Genomic DNA, 22,721 nt, shown 5'->3' with positions numbered 1-22,721 from the left:
AAAACTGTATGTACTGGAATGCAAAATAATATCCTAATAAAGCTAATATTGTACAGCACTGTGCCTTCAGCCCTTTATGAAATACGAGTGGGGGGTCATTTTTCTTAAAAATGTAAACTGCACAAAAGGCACTGTTACTTGTGCTCTTACATTCAAACAGGTCCACTGCATGCTATTTTATTCATTTGAGGTGCAAATGCATCACTTGTAGGCCTTTTTTAAAGTATTTTCCACTTTGTAGTGCAGACTGAGTAAATGCTGCTTGTCATTTATGCATAGCAGGCAGTGTTTGCAATGGGTTTGTTTGGAATCTGCCTTCTTTTAGCTGGTGTAGAAAGCAGTCAGATTTCATATGAATCCAAAGCATTTACACTAGCATGAAAATGTCATGCCGGCATAAATGCTGGTGTCTTTGTATGACAGAGAGGAGGGACTGGGATGGAAAATGCAAATCTTTTCTGTGCACACTCTCTGCCATACGAATGAAAGAAAATATGGCACAGCTCAAAAAGCATGTGAACATGTTCATGCATACAGAATACACTTGCTTTTTGTGCTATGTCATACTAAACATTGCCCCCACTCTAATTAGCCCAATGGTGTTGCACCTATGCAGCCGTGAGTGTGGTGCCATAGGGAGTGCATGGCGAGGCCGTGGCAGATCTGAGCGGAGACAGGTGGAAGGTGGTGGGAATGATGGAAAGTGAAGTGTGGTGTAGCTGTAGTGTACATGAAGGTAGTAGCTACACTGTTAGGGGGATTTCAGGTTGAGAAAATGCTTGGCTATGGATGAAATGTGTGAGATGGAAGGGAGTGCAGCGGTTGAGGTAACACCGGATGGGAAAATGATGAGAAGTGGGGTTGAGTGCAGCATTTGAGGTAACACAGGATGGGTAAATGGTGGAAAGTGGAGGAGAGTGCAGCATTTGAGGTAACACAGGGTGGTTAAAAGGGTAGTTCACTCAAAAATGTTATTGTTTAAAAAGATGGGCCCTAATCAACAAAAATATATAAAAAATATGTTTTTAAAAGTTCCTTTGTAAAATATTTGGGAAATTAGGCTCAAAGTTATTGATTTCAAGAACTGGGAGGCATCCATTTTGTGAAATGAATCAGCCTCCTGTGCTTATGGTAACTCTGCTCTTGCGGCACTAATCAAGCTTAAGCCCCTACTTGGGTTTTTTTGCTTATTACTGCCAGAGAGTAGAGAATGCTGTCAGGCTCCTGCCATGTGCTGCTGGTGAGTGCTGCCCCCACCTCTTCTTTTTTTTTCTTTTCTTCTGCCTGCTTCTTCCAGCCACCCCTGTCCGGGGGGACCCCGAGACACTTAAAGCGAAAGTCCCGGCAATTGTAAGTACCAAGGCGCACGCCACGATCAGCGTGCAGCATTGTATTTATAATTGCTTTGCCTTTTGTTTTAAGTCTCCCGGGCTCTCCCGGCCCGCGGGAGCTCGGGAGACTTAAAAGAGAAAGTACCGGCAATTATAAATGGTACGCCGCTCGCCGGCGGGCAGCGTAGTATTTGTAAATGCCGGTACTTTTGTTTTAAGTTTTTTCCGGGCTCGGGAAACTTAAAACAAAAGTCGTGGCAGTTATGTATACTTCGCCGCCAGAGTATTCATAATTGACAGTACTTTTGTTTTAAGTTTCCCATGCTCGGGAAACTTAAAAAGAAAGTCACCCCAATTATGATGACTCTGCCGGTGGCAGTCAAAGTATTGATAATTGCTGGACCTTTCATTTCATGTTTTCTGTGCTCCCCTGGACCTAGGGAGCACAGGGAACATAAAATGAAAGTCAAGGCAATTATGAATATGTTGGCGGCCTCCTCTCTTCGTGTTGAGCTCTGCTCTCCAGCAGCAGTAAGCCAAAAGCTCCCAGTAGGGGGCTTTTGCTTGATCAGTGCCACGACAGCAGAGCTTAACATGAACAGATGAGGCTACTTCATTTCACAAAATGGATGCCCCCATATCAAAACTTTGATCCTCATTTCCCAAATATTTTACATAGGAACATTTAAAAAAAATATTCTTTATATATTTTGGTTATGGCCCATCTTTTTCAACAATAACAGTTTTGACTGAACTACCCTTTTAAATGGTGGCAAGTGGAGGAGAATGTGGCATTTGAGGTAATACAGGATGAGAAAATGGTGCATTTGAGGTAATGCAGGATAGGAAAATTGTAGGAAGTGGAGGGGAGTGCAGCATTTGAGGTAACGCAGGCTTGTTAAATGGTGGGGAGTGGGCGAAAGTGCAGCATTTGAGGGCGCAAGATGGTTGCATGGTGGGAAGTGGAGTGGAGTGCAGCGTTTGAGGTAATGCAGAATATAAAATTGGGAGGTGGAGTGAAGTTGCAGCATGTGAGGTAATGCAGGATGGTTACATGGTGGGAGGTGGAGGGAAGTGCAGGTATTGGAAGTAATGCAGGATGGTTACATGGTAGGAGGTGGAGGGAAGTGCAGGCTTGTGAGGTTATGCAGGATGGTTACATGGTGGGAGGCAGAGGGAAGTGCAGGCATGTGAGATAATGCAGGATGGTTACAAAGTGGGAGGTGGAGGGAAGTGCCGGCGTGTGAGGGAATGCAGGAAGGGGAAATGGTGGGAAGTGGCAGGAAGTGCAGATGTTGGATGTAATGCAGGATGTTTACATAGTGGGAGGTGGAGAGAAGTGCAGGCGTGTGAGGTAATGCAGGAAGGGGAAATGGTGAGAGGTGGAGGGAAGTGCAGGCGTGTGAGGTAATGCAGGAAGGGAAATGATGGGAGGTGAAGTGTAGTGTAGGCATGGGAGTTAATGCAGGAAGGTGAAATAGTGGGAAGTGGAGAGAAGTGCAGGTGTTGGAGGTAATGCAGGATGGTTACATGGTGAGAGGTGGAGGGAGTGCAGGCATGTGAGGTAATGCAGGAAGGGGAAACGGTGGGAGTTGGAGGGAAGTGCAGGTGTGGGAGGAAATGCAGGATGGTTACATGGTGGGAGGTGGGGGGAACTGCAAGCGTTGGAGATAATGCAGGGTGGTTACTTGGTGGGAGGTGGAGGGAAGTGCAGGCGTTGGAGGTAATGCAGGATGGTGAAATAGTGGGAAGTGGTGGAGAGAAGTGCAGGTGTTGGTGGTAATGCAGGATGGTTACAGGGCGGGAGGTGGAGGGAATGCAGGCATGTGAAGTAATGCAGGAATGGGAAATGGTGGGAGGTGGAAGGAAGTGCAGGCATGGGAGGTAATACAGGATGATTACATGGTGGGAGGTGGAGGGAAGTGCAGGCATTGGAGGTAATGCAGGATGGTTACATGGTGGGAGGTGGATGGAAGGGCAGGCATGTGAGGTAATGCAGGATGGTTACATGGTGGAAGGTGGAGGGAAGTGCAGGCGTGTGAGGTAATGCAGGAAGGGGAAATGGCAAGTCTTAGATGGGAGTGGTGGGCGGTGGAGCGCAGTGCAAGGTGGGGGAAAGGGTGGGGTTTAATGGCAATGTTGAGGGGTTGTGAGGAGTCCTAGGTTTGCTTTCCAGAGCTCCGGGTAGGTCACGGTAACCAGCGGGCCTTTCTTGTTGACCAGTCTCTGGGCACAGGGCATGCAGTAGCCCGGCCAGGAAGTCGCCGCCACTGCCTCCTTCACTCACTAAGCTGTAATCAAGTGCTGAAAGCTATCCTCAGGGTTGTCTGCGGGCAGGAGCAGATACAAGGAACATGATTATTGTCACAGGTAATCAAGAACAATGTGCAGCTGGATGTGTCTCCTTTTATGAGAAAACACCTAACTAGGTACACGAATAATGCTACTGCAGTTGTGTTCAGGAACTATAGAACAATACAATAATGACCTGCGCTGTTAGATTTCGCAGCTCACCTGGATTCCTGAACGGTCGACACTTCTCGCTATCCAGGGACCCTGCCAGTAGACCGGGTGTTCGAGGCTGGCACCATCAAGCTGGTTTTGGATGACACAGGCAAGTGCAGACAGTTCAACAGAGACAACAGCACAGCACAGACGTTGTTGCTGAGGAAAGCAGGCAGGCCCTCGGGCGAGTGGTGATGATGGCTCTCTCCAGGGCAGTTTCTAGCCAACTAAGTGCCCAGGGCGAAACATCAGAATGCGACGCTCTCTCCCGTACTGGCACATATCACTCCCAAACTAGACCTCTGTGTCGTGCGTCAAAACCCCTCCTCAATATGAATAAATAATTGCTATATAAATTAAGCTGGTTTCATTACAATGTAATTCAAGTACTTTACAGAAGGAATCTAATGTGAAATGTAAATGTTTTTTTCTGTCACCTGTTCCTAGGGAAGGCCTTGCCTGAATACATTTTCAAACTGTCTGTACTGAAACACTGCGGTGGGACTAGCCTACCGGGGTCTGAGGGCCCACTGACCACTCTCCCTGTGTTGCAGGTGTTCTGTTCGTACCACCTCACTTGTATTTCGCAAGGGGCAATCCTAGACTAACCATATACATTATTTTCTGATAGAAGGTTATCATTCAAGATGAACAGTCTGGTACACTCCTATTGTACTCTTTCAAAATATCTCTATGAGAGTGGGAAATGGGACAAATAGCACCAATGGGGATTCCTGTATGCTTTGCAGTATATCACAGAGCATTTCAGGACTATAACTGTGATCAGAGATCTCATTTGATAAACAAGTCTGTGATAAAAGGATTGTATGTGTGAATCTCTAAATTCATAACCGATGCATGGCTTGGTGCTCACATCACGGTTCACAATACTCACCCTAACATTAAAATGTTTGTAACCATGAATCATACATGCTCATTTGGACAGATTAAGTTTTTGGATGTGAGTATAAAATGGCTGCAACATCAGCCACTCCAATGGGGTACAAGGGCTCTTTTGCTTCTTGTTTCTGAAGAATTTTAGATGAGGAAGGACTGGGTCTCAGTGTGAGCATGCCCAACCCCAATACAGAAAGATCTTTTGGGAATGTTATCTATAGACAGGACAGGATTTCGTAGAAGAGAGACCCAATAAACAATGCACAGAAAGGCTACACAGAAAGGTTTGTACCTCTTACAAACTTTAGCCTTACTAGTAATAAGCTGATGACGTTTTTTAAACAAAACCGGCTTCTAATGCACGGTAAAGGGTCCACAGTTCCTCAGCCACTACCTCCTCACTATTATGCAGGCCTCAGGGGTTATTTCTGCAAAATAGAGCAGGCCCATGCTTTATCTAACAGAGCTGGCATTAGCATCTCTTATTAGTCCTGGCCTGCAGCATGTGAAAATCATGGTGTGGCGGTGTAGAAAGGGGGTTTGTCCTAGTGGATGTACAATTTGAGGCAACTTCTTTATGTGTTTTAGTGTTGGCACAATATGGCATGCTCGTCAAAGCCACATACACTAAACATTCCATTGTGCTATTGTATGGACAATGAACACATCAGACAAAACAGATATATGTACTGTTACATACAGGAGTGTCACAGAGATGCCATTAACCAACAGGGTGGTGACTTGTGCAGTGCACAAATCATTGCTGCAAACATATCACTGCATTGATTTGCCATGGACTACTGTCTGCATGGTGACACACAATGAGCTCTGCTTGTCTAATAAAGGTGCCAATTCACATTGAGGTGCCTTCTGGTGTGCACGCTAGGCAGTGGCTGACTTGTTTATCAAATGAAAAGACCTTTGATGCTGAGCAGATGCATTTAGTCCATGTCCCAAAGCAGCCACTAGAATACTTAAGACAGACAATTACACTTAACCTTCCCAGGGATGCATCATATGTAACTAAAAAGTAATATACAAAAAAAACATTTTGGTGTGTTAAATAAAGAGACATGAAAATAAAGAAAATAGTTTAAAACCTTTTCTGTGTGGCACGTTAATTCTCATAGGTTTGGTCAGCTAACTGATACTTGTGCTAGCTGGTGAATAAAATGCCCCATGTTCATTTTTTAACACTGAAATGTTAAGAACATGCTGTGTAAAAACAATGGCTTATTAAGTGAGCTATCAATTATAAATCGCCCCACTTTAAAGGCTGTCAGCACAAAGAATGATGGGCACGGGGTGTGTGATGCCAGAGCATCCCACACGCTGCATTTGGAATATGCATTCCTTTGTTTGTATATTCCAAACGCATCGCAGTCATCCACAAGTCGGCAGAGAGCAGCCAGCCGCACATAGTAGAGCAGAGCTCACCGGCACAGCAGGCTGCTTAATCAGTTGTCCTGCAAACTCTGAAGCAGCTTTCTGGGTGGGCCCCTTACTGCACTCCCCGTCCTGGGCTATTTAGCTCTGCGCTCTGGGCTATCGCCCGCTCCACCCGGGCCATGAAACGGGGCTGGCTCTGTCAGTCTCCACACACTCAATCTTGCGCAAGAGAGTAGATGGTCTCCAAGGCTTGGATGTCCACCGCATGTTGCTGGTCTCAGGATAGATCAGTGGGGAGTTCTGTCTCCTTTCAGGGTGCGGTCACTGCTTTTACCCGCTGCCAGAAATTGGCAGGGTTCCTCGGCTATGCCTCCCCCAAACTGCAGTGCATTCTGGAGAAGGCCCCAAAGAACCTTCAGAGTTGTGCCACCAGGGTGCCCTGCAACTTCCTCTGTAGCTCTATGCCTTCTCAGCGGCTCGTTCTCTGGTCTTCCTCCTAAACAGGGCCAGCCTTAACTCTGGAAGTGCCCAGGCGAGTCAACAAAATGTGGCACCCCCGACCCCGGCACCCCCGACCCGGGTCCATCAGGGTGCGGGGGGAGCCAAATGTTTTGTTGCTGTATTTAATTAAGTGCTTAACTCCCCACTCCAATGCAGGAGCAGGGAGGTAGGCACTTCAGTACAGCATGGCTGTTAAAGCAGCATAGGGCTGCTGACCCATGCTGGTTTGACAGCCGCGCTGTAGTGTAATAAAAAGAACCCTGCTCGTCTGATGGCGCGCCCAGCACAAGCAGGCGCGCGGGTGCATTATATTAAAATAGGGTGCCTGTCACGTCTTCACCCACCACAGCAGCTCGGGGGAGCGCTTGAAAAACTCCCCCGAGCTGGCGTGGCAGGCGGGCTAATGTGGCATCCCGGGCGGTTGCCCGGCCGGCACTGCCTTATGGCCGGCCCTGTTCCTAAGACTTTATCATGGGTCTGGGGCAAATTCCTCCATGCTTAAGTGGGAAATGGGGCAGCCTTCTTAGGCCCAATAAGAGGGGGTTATTCTTGTAAACACACGATGCTAGCCAGTGGTGGAACTGGACAAAATGTAAAGCGGAATCCCACAAGGGCTGGGGTGGGGGGTGGAGTTTCGAGGAGGGGGCGGAGTTCTGAGGAGGCGGCGTTTAGAGGGGGCAGAGCTGGCAGTTGAACTCCGCTCCAAGCGCTGGGTATAAAAAATAATTGTCATCATTAAATACAGTTGTAAATGAACTCAACCCATTATTTAATGTCACGTTAGTAGTGTGCGTGTGGCAGACCACTAATATTAGGTGACGCTTCAGTGAGGGGAGTGGCAAACCTACCACTTCTTCCCGCGGCTTTTGCGTCCTGCACATACGCCACCCTGTACCCATAGTATACGCTTGACATGCACTACAAACCGTCGCTTCAACCACGATAGCTGCTCTTTTTAACCGACGTGGTTCAATCAGTTTAGACGGATGAACGGCGGAGCTGCCAGGATTAGAACCTGTGACTTGCAAATCGTCGGGGGGTGTTCAGGAGACGCCCATCCAATTGATGTGTTTTGTCAGCGCTGTGCTTTTCTCTCCATTGTTTAATAGGGTGGCAAGTGCGGGGCAGGGCTCTCTGTGTGCGCCAACGCACACACAGCTGGTCAGTTCACACGGCCGTTCATGATGCTAGCAGCCAGAGGTACCTCTGCTGTCCAGTAGATGGAGCCAGACTCCACGGAGTGCTGTTCATGTCGCTGGTCAGGCAGCCTTTCAAGTGTGCCACAGAAACGGAGAGTAAAGCCTTGTCAGGGCTGAGGAAGGCCGGGTCCGAGATCCGGGGTGACATATGATGCCGGACCCCAGACCCGGCAAGAGCCAACCAGGGCCAGCCATTTCCATTCAACCGCTGCAGGCTTTTCCTTCAGGGCCTCTGTTCCCACAAGAAGCCAGGCAGTGGGTATCAGTTGCCAGATGTGGACAGTGGCAGCAGCCTGCCTCTAGCAGGCCAGCTCCATCTCCAAGTACAATCAAACTCTTCATGCAGCGCCTCACGGGAAGCAATGTGGGGGTGCTGCTGCTGTACCCCCTACCAAGCAGGTTCTCCCCCACAGCATGCCAGGCAAGGCTGCTCGCCTGGGGACAGCGCTGTACACAGTGCCACCCTGCCCCGGAGAGGTGCAGGGCTAAAATCAGTAACTGGGTTACGCAGGAAGGTAGAACTCGACAAGCGACTGGGACGCTACAAACGACATAACAACATATAACAAAGTGGGGAAGTGGTCTGCACAGAAGGGAATGCTGGGAGATGCACTGCTGGAGGTCGGAGAATGGAAGGGTGGTATAAAGGGAGTAGAGTGGTAGTGCAGGCTGGGGAAGAGGTCTGCACAGAAGGGAATGCTGGGAGATGCACTGCTGGAGGGCGGAGAATGAAAGGGTGGAATACAGGGAGTAGAGTGTTAGGGGAAGTGCAGGCTGGGGAAGTGGTCTGCACAGAAGGGAATGCTGGGAGATGCACTGCTGGAGGGCGGAGAATGAAAGGGTGGAATAAAGGGAGTAGAGTGTTAGGGGAAGTGCAGGCTGGGGAAGTGGTCTGCACAGAAGGGAATGCTGGGAGATGCACTGCTGGAGGTCGGAGAATGGAAGGGTGGTATAAAGGGAGTAGAGTGTTAGGGGAAGTGCAGGCTGTGGAAGTGGTTGCTCAGAAGGGAATGCTGGAAGATGCACTGCTGGAGGGGGTAGAATGGAAGGGTGGTATAAAGGGAGTAGAGTGTTAGAGGAAGTGCAGGCTGGGGAAGTGGTCTGCTCAGAAGGGAATGCTGGAAGATGCAATGCTGGAGGGGGTAGAATGAAAGGTTGGTATAAAGGGAGTAGAGCGTTAGAGGTAGTGCAAGCTGGGGAAGTGGTTGCACAGAAGGGAATGCTGGAAGATGCACTGCTGGAGGGGGTAGAATGAAAGGTTGGTATAAAGGGAGTAGAGCGTTAGAGGTAGTGCAAGCTGGGGAAGTGGTTGCACAGAAGGGAATGCTGGAAGATGCACTGCTGGAGGTCTGAGAATGAAAGGGTGGTATAAAGGGAGTAGAGTGTTAGGGGAAGTGCAGGCTGGGGAAGTGGTCTGCACAGAAGGGAATGCTGGGAGATGCACTGCTGGAGGTCGGAGAATGGAAGGGTGGTATAAAGGTAGTAGAGTGGTAGTGCAGGCTGGGGAAGAGGTCTGCTCAGAAAGGAATGCTGGAAGATGCACTGCTGGAGGTCGCAGAATGGAAGGGTGGTATAAAGGGAGTAGAGTGTTAGGGGAAGTGCAGGCTGGGGAAGTGGTCTGCGCAGAAGGGAATGCTGGGAGATGCACTGCTGGAGGGCGGAGAATGAAAGGGTGGAATACAGGGAGTAGAGTGTTAGGGGAAGTGCAGGCTGGGGAAGTGGTCTGCACAGAAGGGAATGCTGGAAGATGCACTGCTGGAGGGCGGAGAATGAAAGGGTGGAATAAAGGGAGTAGAGTGTTAGGGGAAGTGCAGGCTGGGGAAGTGGTCTGCACAGAAGGGAATGCTGGGAGATGCACTGCTGGAGGTCGGAGAATGGAATGGTGGTATAAAGGGAGCTGAGTGGTAGTGCAGGCTGGGGAAGAGGTCTGCTCAGAAAGGAATGCTGGGAGATGCACTGCTGGAGGTCGCAGAATGGAAGGGTGGTATAAAGGTAGTAGAGTCTTAGGGGAAGTGCAGGCTGGGGAAGTGGTCTGCACAGAAGGGAATGCTGGAAGATGCTCTGCTGGAGGTCGGAGAATGAAAGGGTGGAATAAAGGGAGTAGAGTGTTAGTGGTAGTGCAGGCTGGGGAAGTGGTCTGCACAGAAGGGAATGCTGGCAGGTGCACTGCTGGAGCGCGGAGAATGAAAGGATGGTATAAAGGGAGTAGAAGGTTAGGGGAAGTGCAGGCTGTGGAAGTGGTTGCTCAGAAGGGAATGCTGGAAGATGCACTGTTGGAGGGGGTAGAATGGAAGGGTGGTATAAAGGGAGTAGAGTGTTAGAGGAAGTGCAGGCTGGGGAAGTGGTCTGCTCAGAAGGGAATGCTGGAAGATGCAATGCTGGAGGGGGTAGAATGAAAGGTTGGTATAAAGGGAGTAGAGCGTTAGAGGTAGTGCAAGCTGGGGAAGTGGTTGCACAGAAGGGAATGCTGGAAGATGCACTGCTGGAGGGGGTAGAATGAAAGGTTGGTATAAAAGGAGTAGAGCGTTAGAGGTAGTGCAAGCTGGGGAAGTGGTTGCACAGAAGGGAATGCTGGAAGATGCACTGCTGGAGGTCTGAGAATGAAAGGGTGGTATAAAGGGAGTAGAGTGTTAGGAGAAGTGCAGGCTGGGGAAGTGGTCTGCTCAAAAGGGAATGCTGGAAGATGCAATGCTGGAGGGGGTAGAATGAAAGGTTGGTATAAAGGGAGTAGAGCGTTAGAGGTAGTGCAAGCTGGGGAAGTGGTTGCACAGAAGGGAATGCTGGAAGATGCACTGCTGGAGGGGGTAGAATGAAAGGTTGGTATAAAGGGAGTAGAGCGTTAGAGGTAGTGCAAGCTGGGGAAGTGGTTGCACAGAAGGGAATGCTGGAAGATGCACTGCTGGAGGTCTGAGAATGAAAGGGTGGTATAAAGGGAGTAGAGTGTTAGGAGAAGTGCAGGCTGGGGAAGTGGTCTGCTCAGAAGGGACTGCTGGAAGATGCACTGCTGGAGGTCTGAGAATGAAAGGGTGGTATAAAGGGAGTGGAGTGTTAGAGGAAGTGCAGGTTGGGGAAGAGGTCTGTTCAGAAGGGGATGCTGGAAGAGGAGTCAGAGGTTGTGTATGAAATGGTGGTGGTATAAAAGGAGTCCAATGTTAGAGGCAGTGTGTGGTGGGGAAGACAGCACTGAGTAGGCTGCTGGTCACGTGACCAGGCCCTGCCACACAGTTGCTCCGAACACCAACTATTTAATCAGGTCTCCTTAAGCCTCCTCCTCGCCAGCATCCTAAGCAAAGGGCGTGCAAGGACAAGGCCCTCACCTGGGTGCCTGTTCGGGCCAGCCAAGGGCCTAACCCGCTATCCTGCTTTTCACCTACAAACTAATCACTACTACTGCCACTCACCAAAAGACATAACCATATGACTCCTTCCTCCACAGCCCATCCACATTCCCACTAGGGTTTGAATGACCGGTAAGCTACCCTTGCGAACCAAATCAATATCGCCCTTGCCCCCATCCAACACCCATGGACCATGTGCACATGCTGTCTCGTGTTGGTCAATGCCCATTCAACAGTCACTCACGCGGCAGAGTTTGCTGACCTCATCTCGTGCCACAACCTTGATGCCCTGTTCACCACTGAAACATGGCTTACCCTGTCCTCACCACATGTTTTCAACGTCCTCCTACACCAAGGTTACTGCATCCAACATGCCGACATGCCAGGAAGGACAGGAGAGAGAGTGGCATTCATTCACTGGAGCGATTGGCCAAGCTCCATCATCCGCTCTCCCAGAACAAGCTCTTTTGAATCACTCGCCTGCCAGTTCCCTCTATCGCACAAGGATCTCTTCACCTTCCACCTCATCTACAGACCACCTCACTGGAATGACTCTTTCATTGCAGGCACCACCAACTTACTCTCCTATGCCAAATTAGCACATTTAAATAATGTCTTTCTCAGTGATTTTAACATCTCTGATTCACATGCTGATGACCACATTCAAAGCACGCTTTTCGCACTGACTGCGTCCACTGCTCTCCCCCACGCACAACAAAGGCAACACCCTAGACTTAGTCTTCACATCATCCCCCTGCATCACCTGTGCAGACCTTATCCCACGTGACTGGTCTGAGCATGCCGCCATCCCATCATCAGTCACCCACTCGACTACGGTTCACAAAGGTCAGGCCCCCTCACACAAAGCCGCTCATTCAATGCGCTAGAAGCAAACTTTGTGGACTTCCTCACCACAGGGAATGCCTCGGGCATCCTGGAATAATTCAGCAACTCTGCTATGAAACTGGTGGACACTCATGTCCCCCGGAAAACCGGATGGGCTAATGCCAAACCATCTGCCTAATGGTACACCCCTGAGCAAGCCTCCAACAAACACTCAAACGGAGCTCTAGAGAAATGTTGACACAAAAACCATAACTTGGAAGACCATTGCGGCAGCATCTAACAGGAGCAAAGCCCTCTTTGAAGTAGTAAAGCATTGTACTAAACCCTCACCCGACCCAGAGGGACCAGCAACTCAGGAAAAAGGCGACAGAATCAACACATTTTTTAACGAAAAAATAGCCAAATCCGAGAGAGCATCGAATCAACCTCTCACGGCATTAGCATCCCATGCACCCAGCGTGCACATTGCCTCTCCAGACCCAATTCTCTCCTCCCTTTCCCCCAGAGCTCCTGAAAATGATTGCCTCCCTCAAATCTACTTCTTTTTCCAATTATATAATTCCGGCTTCCATCTTTAAACAATTGACGGGACCGGGGTTCAAAACGTCCGTCAGCATCATCAATGCCTCCCTCGCAGAAGGATCATTCCCGGACACCCTCAAGACTGGTCACATACAGCCTCTTTTGAAAAAACCAACCCTAGACCCAGGGCAACTACAGGCCGTAGCTGAATCCGGAAGATCGCTGCATTTTACTCACCTTTTCAAGGCGCTTCCATCTTCAGCAGCGATCTTCCGGATTCAGCTACGCCCCGGCCCCTATGGGGAAAAAAGACGAAGACATTGAATGAGCGAATGCAAAGACATTACCTGAGCGCTCATCCAGAACTGTTTCACTTCGGGTCGGCGCCATATCTCCGGCACTCCGAACCCCGGCCCCTAAGGGGAAAAAGACATAAGCATTAGCTCTTGCTGCAATTAGACAACGAACATTATTATTAAGCTTGAACTTTTGAACAGAACTTTTACAGCGCCTTACCTGAACAGTCAAGCTTACCTGAACTCCCATCAATCCTCAATCCAGTGAAGTAACTGGGTTTCAACGCGCCCCTGCATCAGAAGCAGGATGGAGAGCTCATCCTTCCAAACCCTAAGGTGAGGCTTCACGGGGAATCGTGGAGGAGGTATCGTGGAGGGTTGGAAGGGAGTGGGAGGCTTGAGCATTGTTCCACAGTTGGTAATACTCCCTTTTCACGCACAGGAGGGTATCCAACGAGCCAGGGAAGCCAGAATAGAGGGGCCCTTCCTGTCCATCTTCAGAGTTCTGCGCCTTCGACGCTGCGCCTCCGTGGGAACCAGGTGAGCGTTACAGAACGCGAAGCCTTACCACAATTTCCCACCTGGGCGCTATGGAGACTTCCGAGACAGATCAGCTGGCCCATCTTTTAGGGGAATTACGGGCAGAAGTGCACTCAGCCCGCCAGGAGACTAATGCTCTCAGAAGGGAACTAATCCTATCCAAGGAAAGAACTGATAATCTGGCCAAAAGGTTATTGCAGGGCCAGGCAGAGCACACTCCTTTACCTGTTTCCGGAGATATTTCTACAACAATGGGTTCTAATAACCCGGTACAAATCAATCTACCTGGACACATGCCTTTGGCCCCGCCGGAACGTTTTGTGGGGGATCCCAAGAAATATGCCGTTTTTATGAACCAATGCCGTTTACACTTTTTATGCAGGCCCGGGGCCTTCCCCAACGACCAGACCAAAGTAGCCTTTGTACTATCTTACCTCAGTGGCTGTGCTGCCGATTGGTCTATTCCATTGGTAAATCAGGATGATCCCATTCTCCGGGATTTCCAGGGCTTCCAGGCCAGCATGGAAAGATTGTTCGCTCGACACTCGCAGGGACAGGCCCTTGACAACGAACTGCTATCCTTACGACAAGGTAATCAGGATCTTTTGTCCTATATCGCCACCTTTAATAGACTAGTTGTGGAAACCGGATGGCCTGAAAATAAAAGGATAAAATTGTTTCATCGAGGCCTGCGCGGAGAGCTTAAATATGTTATAGCTCAGATAGTAGATCCACCCCAGGCCTGCGCAGACTATATAGACTTAGTGGTTCAACTTGATCACAGACTTCAAAATAGAAAAGCAGATCGGCTCAAGTATGAAACCAGAGTACCTATCAAGACCCACGTTAACTCCAAGAGTACTGACGTTTCCGAACCTATGCAAATTGGCAGTGTTAAAGGACCATTAACGCAGAAGGAACGAGAGAGAGAAGGCGACAAATGCAACTTTGTCTGTATTGCGGAACTTCCGGTCACTTTCTTCAAAGTTGTCCAGTTAAACCACCCAAGAAGGTGGTTGGAGCCACTGATAACAAGTTATTGACACCTGGTTCGGGAAACGACCTAGCCCGACAAGCGTAGGGGTCCGCTTGCCGAGCTTGAAAACAAACTCTTTGACCTCGCATTTTGTCATGCCAATGGTGCTTGTGAACCCAAAACAGCCTCAGCAGTTGCATGCTATAAAAGCATACATAGACAGTGGAGCTATTGGAAATTACATAGACCGTGAATTGGCTTCCAGGATTAAGCTTCCTCTCCGCCCGAAAGTAACCCAAGATGTAATTACTACAGTTGATGGAACCGAAATAGCCTCAGGGCCTGTAACGCATTCCACAGTTGAAATCACTCTGGTGGGTCAGGACGGACATCGGGAAGCAATCGTGTTTGATGTGATCAAGGCCCCACAATTTCAAGTACTTCTTGGAATCCCTTGGTTAGAAACACATAATCCGAGAATAGACTGGCGAGCAAAGAAGATAACTTTTGCTGAATGTGAACCAACCTGTTACCCAAGGAATCCAGCTATGGGTTTAGCCTCTGTAACTTCCACCCCTGTACAGCTACCATCTGAATACCAAGAATTCCAAGACGTTTTTCAGAAAGAGCAGGCTAACACCTTACCTCCCCATCGATCTTACGATTGCCAAATCGACTTGGTACCCAATGCACAACTACCTTGTAGTAGGATTTATGCTCTTACTGAACCTGAGAACCTGCATTTGCGCCAGTATTTGGATCAATACCTGGCCAATGGCTTCATTCGCCCATCAAAGTCACCAGTCTCTTCCGCTTTGTTCTTCGTACCTAAAAAGGAAGGAGACCTTAGGGCCTGTATTGACTACCGCGCCCTAAATCAGATAACGATTAAGAATCGTTACCCTTTGCCCCTGATACCTGAGTTTATCGACCAAGTAAAAGATGCTCGTGTGTACACCAAGCTAGATCTCCGAGGAGCTTACCACCTGGTACGTATAAAAGAGGGCGACGAGTGGAAGACTGCATTCCGCACCAAATTTGGGCTCTTCGAATATCAAGTAATGCCCTTCGGTTTGTGCAACGCACCTGCCGCCTTTCAGTACTTCATGAATGATATTCTTCGGGAACTTATCGATGTTTGTGTCATCGTTTATATTGACGACATCCTGGTGTATTCCTCCTCAGAATCTGATCACAGAAACCATGTTAGGGCAGTTCTTGAGAAATTGCGCCAGCACAAATTATTTGCCAAGCTCGAAAAATGCGTTTTTCATACCACAGAAGTGGAGTTTCTCGGATTCATCCTGACACCTCAAGGAATCCGAATGGACTCGCGGAAAGTGGACGCCATTCTCAAATGGCCATCTCCTAGCTCTGTGAAGGGAGTGCAAAGCATGCTTGGCTTTGCCAATTTCTATCGAAGGTTCATCCCGGAATTTTCTCGAACTGTTCAACCCATCACAGCACTCCTAAAGAAAAATAAACGCTTTGAATGGACTCTTGAGGCTGAACAAGCCTTTCAGGACCTGAAAACCAAATTCACCTCTGCACCTGTATTGAAGCACCCGCGCTCAGATCTCCCTTACATCGTGGAAACCGATGCATCCAGTTCGGCCATGGGAGCTGTCCTGTCGCAAAGAGACCCAGAAACTAACCAACTACACCCTGTAGCCTTTAGGTCCAGAAAATTCTCTCCACCTGAACTCAATTACGCAATTACCGACAAAGAACTACTGGCTATTAAATCAGCTTTCAAGGCTTGGCGTCACTATCTTCTCGGTGCAAGACACACCATCACCGTAATTACGGACCACAGAAATTTGCAGTATTTAAAGACGGCCAAAGCTCAATCTTCGCGACAACTCCGATGGGCTTTATTCTTTGCGGAATTTGATTTTGTAATTACCTATCGCCCTGGCTGCAAGAATGGTAAGGCAGATGCCTTATCCCGGATAGGCATGGAAGAACCCAATTCGAGTTTAGAACCTGTGCCAATCATACCGGAATAAAGAATTCTGGGCTTGACTTCATTGCAAACCATTGAGGACATCCAAGCTCAAGTAAAACAGCTTTTTGACTCTTCTGCCTTACTGGAATGGAGTCAAAAGGGTCCTCACTACATCGTTAAGGATGATTTACCCTACTTCCAAGAGCGGTTATTTCTGCCAAGTAAAGAATTGCAGGAACTTGTCATTACCCGTCATCATGAATCATTAATGGAAGGACACCCCGGTATTGCGAAAACAGAAGAAAAGATCAAACGCCACTTCTGGTGGCCTTCTTGGAGAAAAGACATAAAGTCATTTGTGTTGTCTTGCGGAATCTGTGCCCAAAATAAGAGTCAAAAGAAAAGGCCAGCCGGCCTACTTCAACCTTTGGACATTCCACCAGCACCTTGGCACACCTTGTCAATGGACTTTATAACTGACCTGCCTCCTTGTGGTGGTTACAACACGATTCTCGTAATAGTGGATCTATTCTCCAAAATGGCCCATTTTATCCCTTTAAAAGGATTGCCGTCAGCTTCCACCTTGGCCAAGGAATTTATGGAAAATATAGTGCGGTTACATGGTTTCCCTTCCATATTAGTCTCAGACCGTGGAAGTCAATTTATCTCCCACTTTTGGAAGAAATGTTGCCAACTAGCACAAATAGACGTGCGGTTATCCACCAGCCACCACCCCCAGACCGACGGACAAACCGAGAGAACCAATCAGACTCTCGAGCAATATCTGCGGTGCATGTTACACCAATCCGAGTTAAATTGGAAAGACATCCTTTGGATTGCAGAATATGCATACAACTATTCAGTGCATTCTGGAACCGGACAGACTCCTTTTTATACCCTGTATGGTCACCATCCTCGGACCTCTGACCTAGATCCACCTCTGACCCTGGAGATGCCTGCAGTAAATCACCTACATTCCACAATAACCCAAGCCTTCAAAGAAGCTACAACCCACTTACAGCAAGCCAAGAAAAAGTATAAAGAAAACTCTGATTTGCACCGAAGTAAAACTCCTCCTTACCAAGTAGGAGATCAGGTATGGCTAGCAACTAAACATCTACCCCTCAAGGGTCAGCGAACTTTTAATCCCAGATTCATTGGGCCTTACCCCATCAAAGCTATTATCAACCCAGTGGCTTCTAAACTCGATTTACCATCATACATGCGGATTCATCCCGTTTTTCACGCATCTCTTCTAAAACCAGTACAACCTGGAACCAGACTGTCTGAGCCCCCAGACCCTGTCCAAATTGATGGAGAATTAGAATTCGAAGTGAAAGACATTTTAGATTCCAAGATAGTTAAGTCGAAACTCTTCTATCTTGTTGATTGGAAAGGATATGGACCTCAGGAAAGATCTTGGGAACCCAGTAACTATGTTCATGCACCACGATTAATTCAACGATTCCATCGAAGATTCCCGCACAAACCAAAACCCCCGGAGGAAAAGACCTTGGGAGGGGCCTTGGGGGGGGGGTACTGTCATGATCTCTGCTTCCAAAAGGTCAGGGTTTTCCCAACTCCCTTGGAAGCAGATCCATAACCCAGGTTCCGAGTGCCAACCAGTCCCAATTGGGACCTTTTGGACCCAGTCCTGGCGCCAGTGGCACCAGGCTCATAAATATGCCCAGTCCCAGCGCTGGAAGCGCCGGGCTCATAATGCTTGGGTGGACTTACCTGCAGTAGACCATGCTGCTTACTTGCCTGCCAGTTGAGCCTCTGATCCTCTTCTGTTTGGAACTACTTTTCCTGTTGGGTGGGGCAGGAGCCACTCCCTAGATTCAGAAGACTGGAACTCTTCTGGAAAGCAGGAACTCTTTTCTTACCTAGGCGTGGCTGTGGAAGGAGACACCTAAGCACTACAGGAGGCTATTTAAACCACACCCGATGGATGAATCTTGCTTTGCGTTATTCTGCATCCTCTGCAGCAGAACGCTCATCGTGTCTTCTGCATCTGATCCTGGGCCTAAGGAAAAAGGCTTACCATCCTGAATCCAGTCTTCAGCAACACCTATAAAGACAAGAAAGAACAGGTTAGCATTACGGTCTTCAGTGACAGCTCTTCACTCACCTGGTCCATCGGCTGTCACCAACGCCTCGCGCTGCATTCCGGCATCTGAAAGACAAAGGCTTACCTACTCTTCGTGCGCTCCGGAGGTCTTCACACTGCATTCCGGCATCTGAAAGACAAAAGCTTACCAACTCTTTGCACGCTCCGGAGGCCTTCGGCGCTGCATCCCGCATCTGAAAGACAAAACAAGGTGCGTTTAAAGACATTGGGGAACTTTAATACTCACGTGCCATTACTCCTTTCCACATCTAACCCAGTGGGTATTCCGGCACCCTGAAGCCGCTCGGGGCTTGTACCTGCAAAATAGAAAGACAGTTAGAGCGCATCGTGAAGCAGGCAACAAGCGCTTACTTACGTGCTTCCAGGCGCTTCTATTCATCACACGGGCTCCATCTTCAACTCACTTCAGCCCGTCATCCGCCATCGCCGGAACCCTGCAAAACAAGAAACATCATTACTAAAGACTTTAAAGACATTAGAATTACTCGAAACTTACTGTTCGTGCAGTAAACAACGGACAGCAGTCCTCTGAAGTCAAGAGGCCTGCTCCCCTTATCCAGTGAAGAAACTGGTTACAGCACCCTGCCCTGAGGCAGATGGAGAGCATGGCGTTCACTTACCTAAGGTGAGAGCGTTAACCTTTGGGGTTCTACAGGAGAAGAGAAAGGGAAGAAGAGAGAGACATTCAATAACCCAGTTCCTTAATCCCATGTTTTCTATCTGCAGACATCTTACCCTTCAAGTCAGACATACAGTGCACAGAGGTCCAGCCCAAAGAGCCAGCCGTGTGTTACACATCACCTTTGCAGATACGGTATACGCCCAGTCAAGACCGGCGCCTCTACGGGAATCAGGTGAGCGTTACAGAACGCAAAGCCTACCACAAAACTCCCGTCCAGGCGCTATGGAAACCTCGGATACCGACCAGCTAGCCCAGTTACTTGGGGAACTAAGGACAGAAGTGCGTGGCTGAAGTCAGGATGCAGGAGCTGACACGGTGAGCATCCAGCTGCTAGGTGCAGAACAACGCGAAGCACGAGTGGCTGTTCGGGTGGGGTTTAAATAGCCTTGGAAGAAGTTCCTGGTATGTATCCTTCCACCAATCAGGTATGTATCCTTCCCCGACCACACCCGGGTGGTGAAGTAGTCCTACAGGTAAAGTAGTCCCATTCAGGCCTCAAGAGGGCCTGGATGAAGCAGCAAGGTCTGCATCAGGTAAGTGTGCACCCAAGCACTTAAACACATATCCTCTTCTATGAGCCTGGCGCCTAAGGCGCCAGGACTGGGGTCCGCTATGAGCCTGGCGCCTAAGGCGCCAGGACTGAGTCCAAAGGGCCCCGACTTGGGCCCGCTGAGACTTCCCTGGGGAAAATGATGTCTGCCTCTGGGGTTGCTGGGCCCGGCCTGGCTCCTTGGAGGTAGGCATCATGACACTACCTCTCAGGCAGACGCCAGGCTGTCCAGATGAACTGGTTGCATTCTAATCGACTCCAGATCTCCTATGGAGTCCCCCAAGCCTCATCCTCTTACTGATCCTTTTTGACCTTTAAATCGAGCCTATGGGCACTCTCCTCAAAGATCTCAATATAGCCATCCACCAATACGCAGACAATACTCAGTTGTACATGAGAGTAAACAGCTCACAGGACATAATTTGTCTCTCTGATAACCTAGCCACCATCCAGACCTGGATGTCGGCTGCCTACCTTAAACTAAACCCATCCAAGACTGAATTCGTCCTCATTGGTCCGTCTGCTAAAAAACCACTCGTCCAGCAATGGTTCAGTGATATGCGCCTAGATGTATTTGATCCAAAACTCTCAGACTAAACAAAATCCTTAGGCTTCACCATTGACAGCAACCTGTGCTTCCAGAAACACATAACCAAGAAGGCCCAAATAGCCTGGCTCAGAATCTCTCCCCTTCCAAATACCAAACCCTCCATCCCACCGCAGGACTTACAGACCGTAGTGCAGGCCTTGTGGTTTCACACATCAATGGGTGTAATGCTCTCCTGACAGGACTCGCAGCTGCACACTTGGCTCCTCTAAAAGCAGTCCACCACGCTTCAGCACCTCTTATTATGGGAGCATGGAAATGTAACCGAATTACCCCCATCCTACACAAACAACATTGGCTTCCACTCCAAGCCAGGATACTGTTCAAGACGGCATTTATCATATACAAAGCATTCACGAGTACCAAGCCAGCCTACACGGTGGCTAAGCTCCACATATCTGGTGGCACACGCTCCTCGCGCAGCAAATCGACCAACCGGCTTGAATCACAACTCGTTTGCAAAGAGAGTACCCGCAACCAATCCTTCTCTTGTCATGTCTATTGTCATGTACTCAACCTCTGGAACTTGATCTCAGTGCCGGCTCGGAATGCCCCCACAATTCTCCAATTTCACAAATCTCTCAAAACATGGCTCTTTCAACAACACCTCACCAAGGACTAATTCCAATGAAAGCACATACCGACGCACAGACCTCACAGTGCTCCGCTAATGTTAAAAGATGCCAGCCGAAAAGCCGGCTACCCACACGTTGTACAGCGCTCCGCTGCTCTTCAACTAGGCCTGAGCTATAAACAATAAATTAAAACATTTAAAAAAGTGGTAGAGAGTCAGGAGTATTTTCTAAAGATATTAAGGAGGCTGAGCAGAAATGTGGAGATGCAGTGCTGGCGGGAGAGCAGCGCCTGAGAAAGGACTGGTAGAGGGGGGTGCAGGGTGGAGAAGCAGTGTAAGGTGAGAAGAGAAAGGTCGAAAGTGGACGGGCTGCAGTGTTAAAGGCAATGCGTTTCCAGGGTGTACAGGCGGTCTGGGGTTACACGTTTTCCTTTTGTGCAAATCTAGTTTACTGCCAATACATACAATTCCCAATAGTCCCTAGCCCTCATTACGAGTTCGGCAGTAACTATGCCGCTATTGGCAGCATGGCTGCCGCCGAAATCGCATCGGGGTCCGGGTCCTCGGAATGAGGACTTACCGGGCCATTTCGAGTTCAGAAGGCCCGGTAATTCCTCCCTCCAAGGACCCGGACACGGTTCTTCCCCATTCCCATTTCAGCCCCCATAGGGCTGAATGGGAATGGGAGAGGGAGCAAACAACGGACCAGTTGTTTGCTCCATCTTCCCCTCGCGAGACCCGGTAAGCACGTCTGGTTTTCCCAGGCCTGCTCACCGTGTCCCGCGAGGGGAACTCGTAATGCGGCGGTACAGAGTGAACGGTGCCGTTCACTCCATACCGCCAGGGTCGTAATGAGGCCCCCTGTGACTTATTATGCGCAGAAACAGTTTAAAAACCAAGTGCCTGTTCAGACAGAAAAAACAGGTAGCTTTAAATGACATTCTTTCTTAAACAATCATTAGAGGGGTTTGCCAAAAATTGCACCATGGCAGAGTACAATCCTGGTGATGCAGTTGTGTTGCTCAGGTGTTAGCAGTACTGCTCTCACTTAGCCTTCACTGAGCAGTTTCCCAACCCCAAGACAAGGATGGTTAAAATCATACATGTATTCAGCATTACCAGATGAAACAGCAACCCTGTCTCAGTTATGGTGCTATCCTCCGACATCACCCAAATGCCACTGCCTTATGCGAGATTCGCTATCGGCATCGTGAATACTTTGTTGCAATACAAATCTCATTGTTTGGGGCTTTAGTACAACAATTGAACTTACCCAGAATGCAATGGTGTACTTGGCTGGGCTTATTTGCATGAAAAGAAAGTTAAGTGTCCTATGTTGATGGACACTCCCGTCTCCTGCAGACCGATACTACAGTGAACAGGGACAGTCAAAGTTCAATCTGGTAGTTACCAGATTCATTGGTAAATTATTCTTACAAAACACTATTGAGAAATAGACATTTAAGAAGTCAAAATATAATGAGTACAATAAATATAACAAATCCAAAAAATCTGCTCTGTGTGTGTTTGGGAGATTCCCTTCTTCAGTAGCGAAATAATACTCTCATAAATCTTCAAAGGTTTCAATAATATATAAAGAGGAAAATAAGAAAGTGTTGTCAGTTCGATTTCCTAGTCTTCACAAATTACAATCAAGCATATATCTATTCTCATATGAAGTCCAAATATCGGTCACGGGCCTAGCTTCTGCAATGTGCCTGCTTCAAATCAAATTTCCCAAAGAGAAATTGTTAAAATGTTTCTCAATCGTTGTAGTGTGTTTTCATAATCTTGTCTCTAGAAAAGAGGACAATGGCTCACGAGTAGGGTCAATTCACCATTAATTTAATAGGTTCAATCTGAGCAGCTCAATGGTTGGGCTTCCCTAT

At 48.6% G+C, this 22,721-nt stretch overlaps 1 protein-coding gene and 1 non-coding gene across 2 annotated transcripts in view; one reads left to right on the top strand and one right to left on the bottom strand.

Moving 5' to 3' along the window:
• Positions 1-22,721, top strand: part of TSC22D4 (TSC22 domain family member 4) — a 637,200-nt gene that overhangs the window by 492,768 nt on the left and 121,711 nt on the right. The window lies entirely within an intron of this gene.
• On the bottom strand, positions 21,800-21,924 carry LOC138461833 (U4atac minor spliceosomal RNA). The gene has a single exon (XR_011264444.1). It is a non-coding gene; the product is annotated as a U4atac minor spliceosomal RNA (small nuclear RNA).

Source organism: Ambystoma mexicanum, chromosome 1p, assembly GCF_040938575.1.
Source record: "Ambystoma mexicanum isolate Mex_15411 chromosome 1p, UKY_AmexF1_1, whole genome shotgun sequence".
Classification (NCBI taxonomy): Eukaryota; Metazoa; Chordata; class Amphibia; order Caudata; family Ambystomatidae; genus Ambystoma; species Ambystoma mexicanum.
The sequence above is the reverse complement of the archived record's forward strand: the minus strand, read 5'-3'. Positions and strand labels throughout refer to the sequence as shown.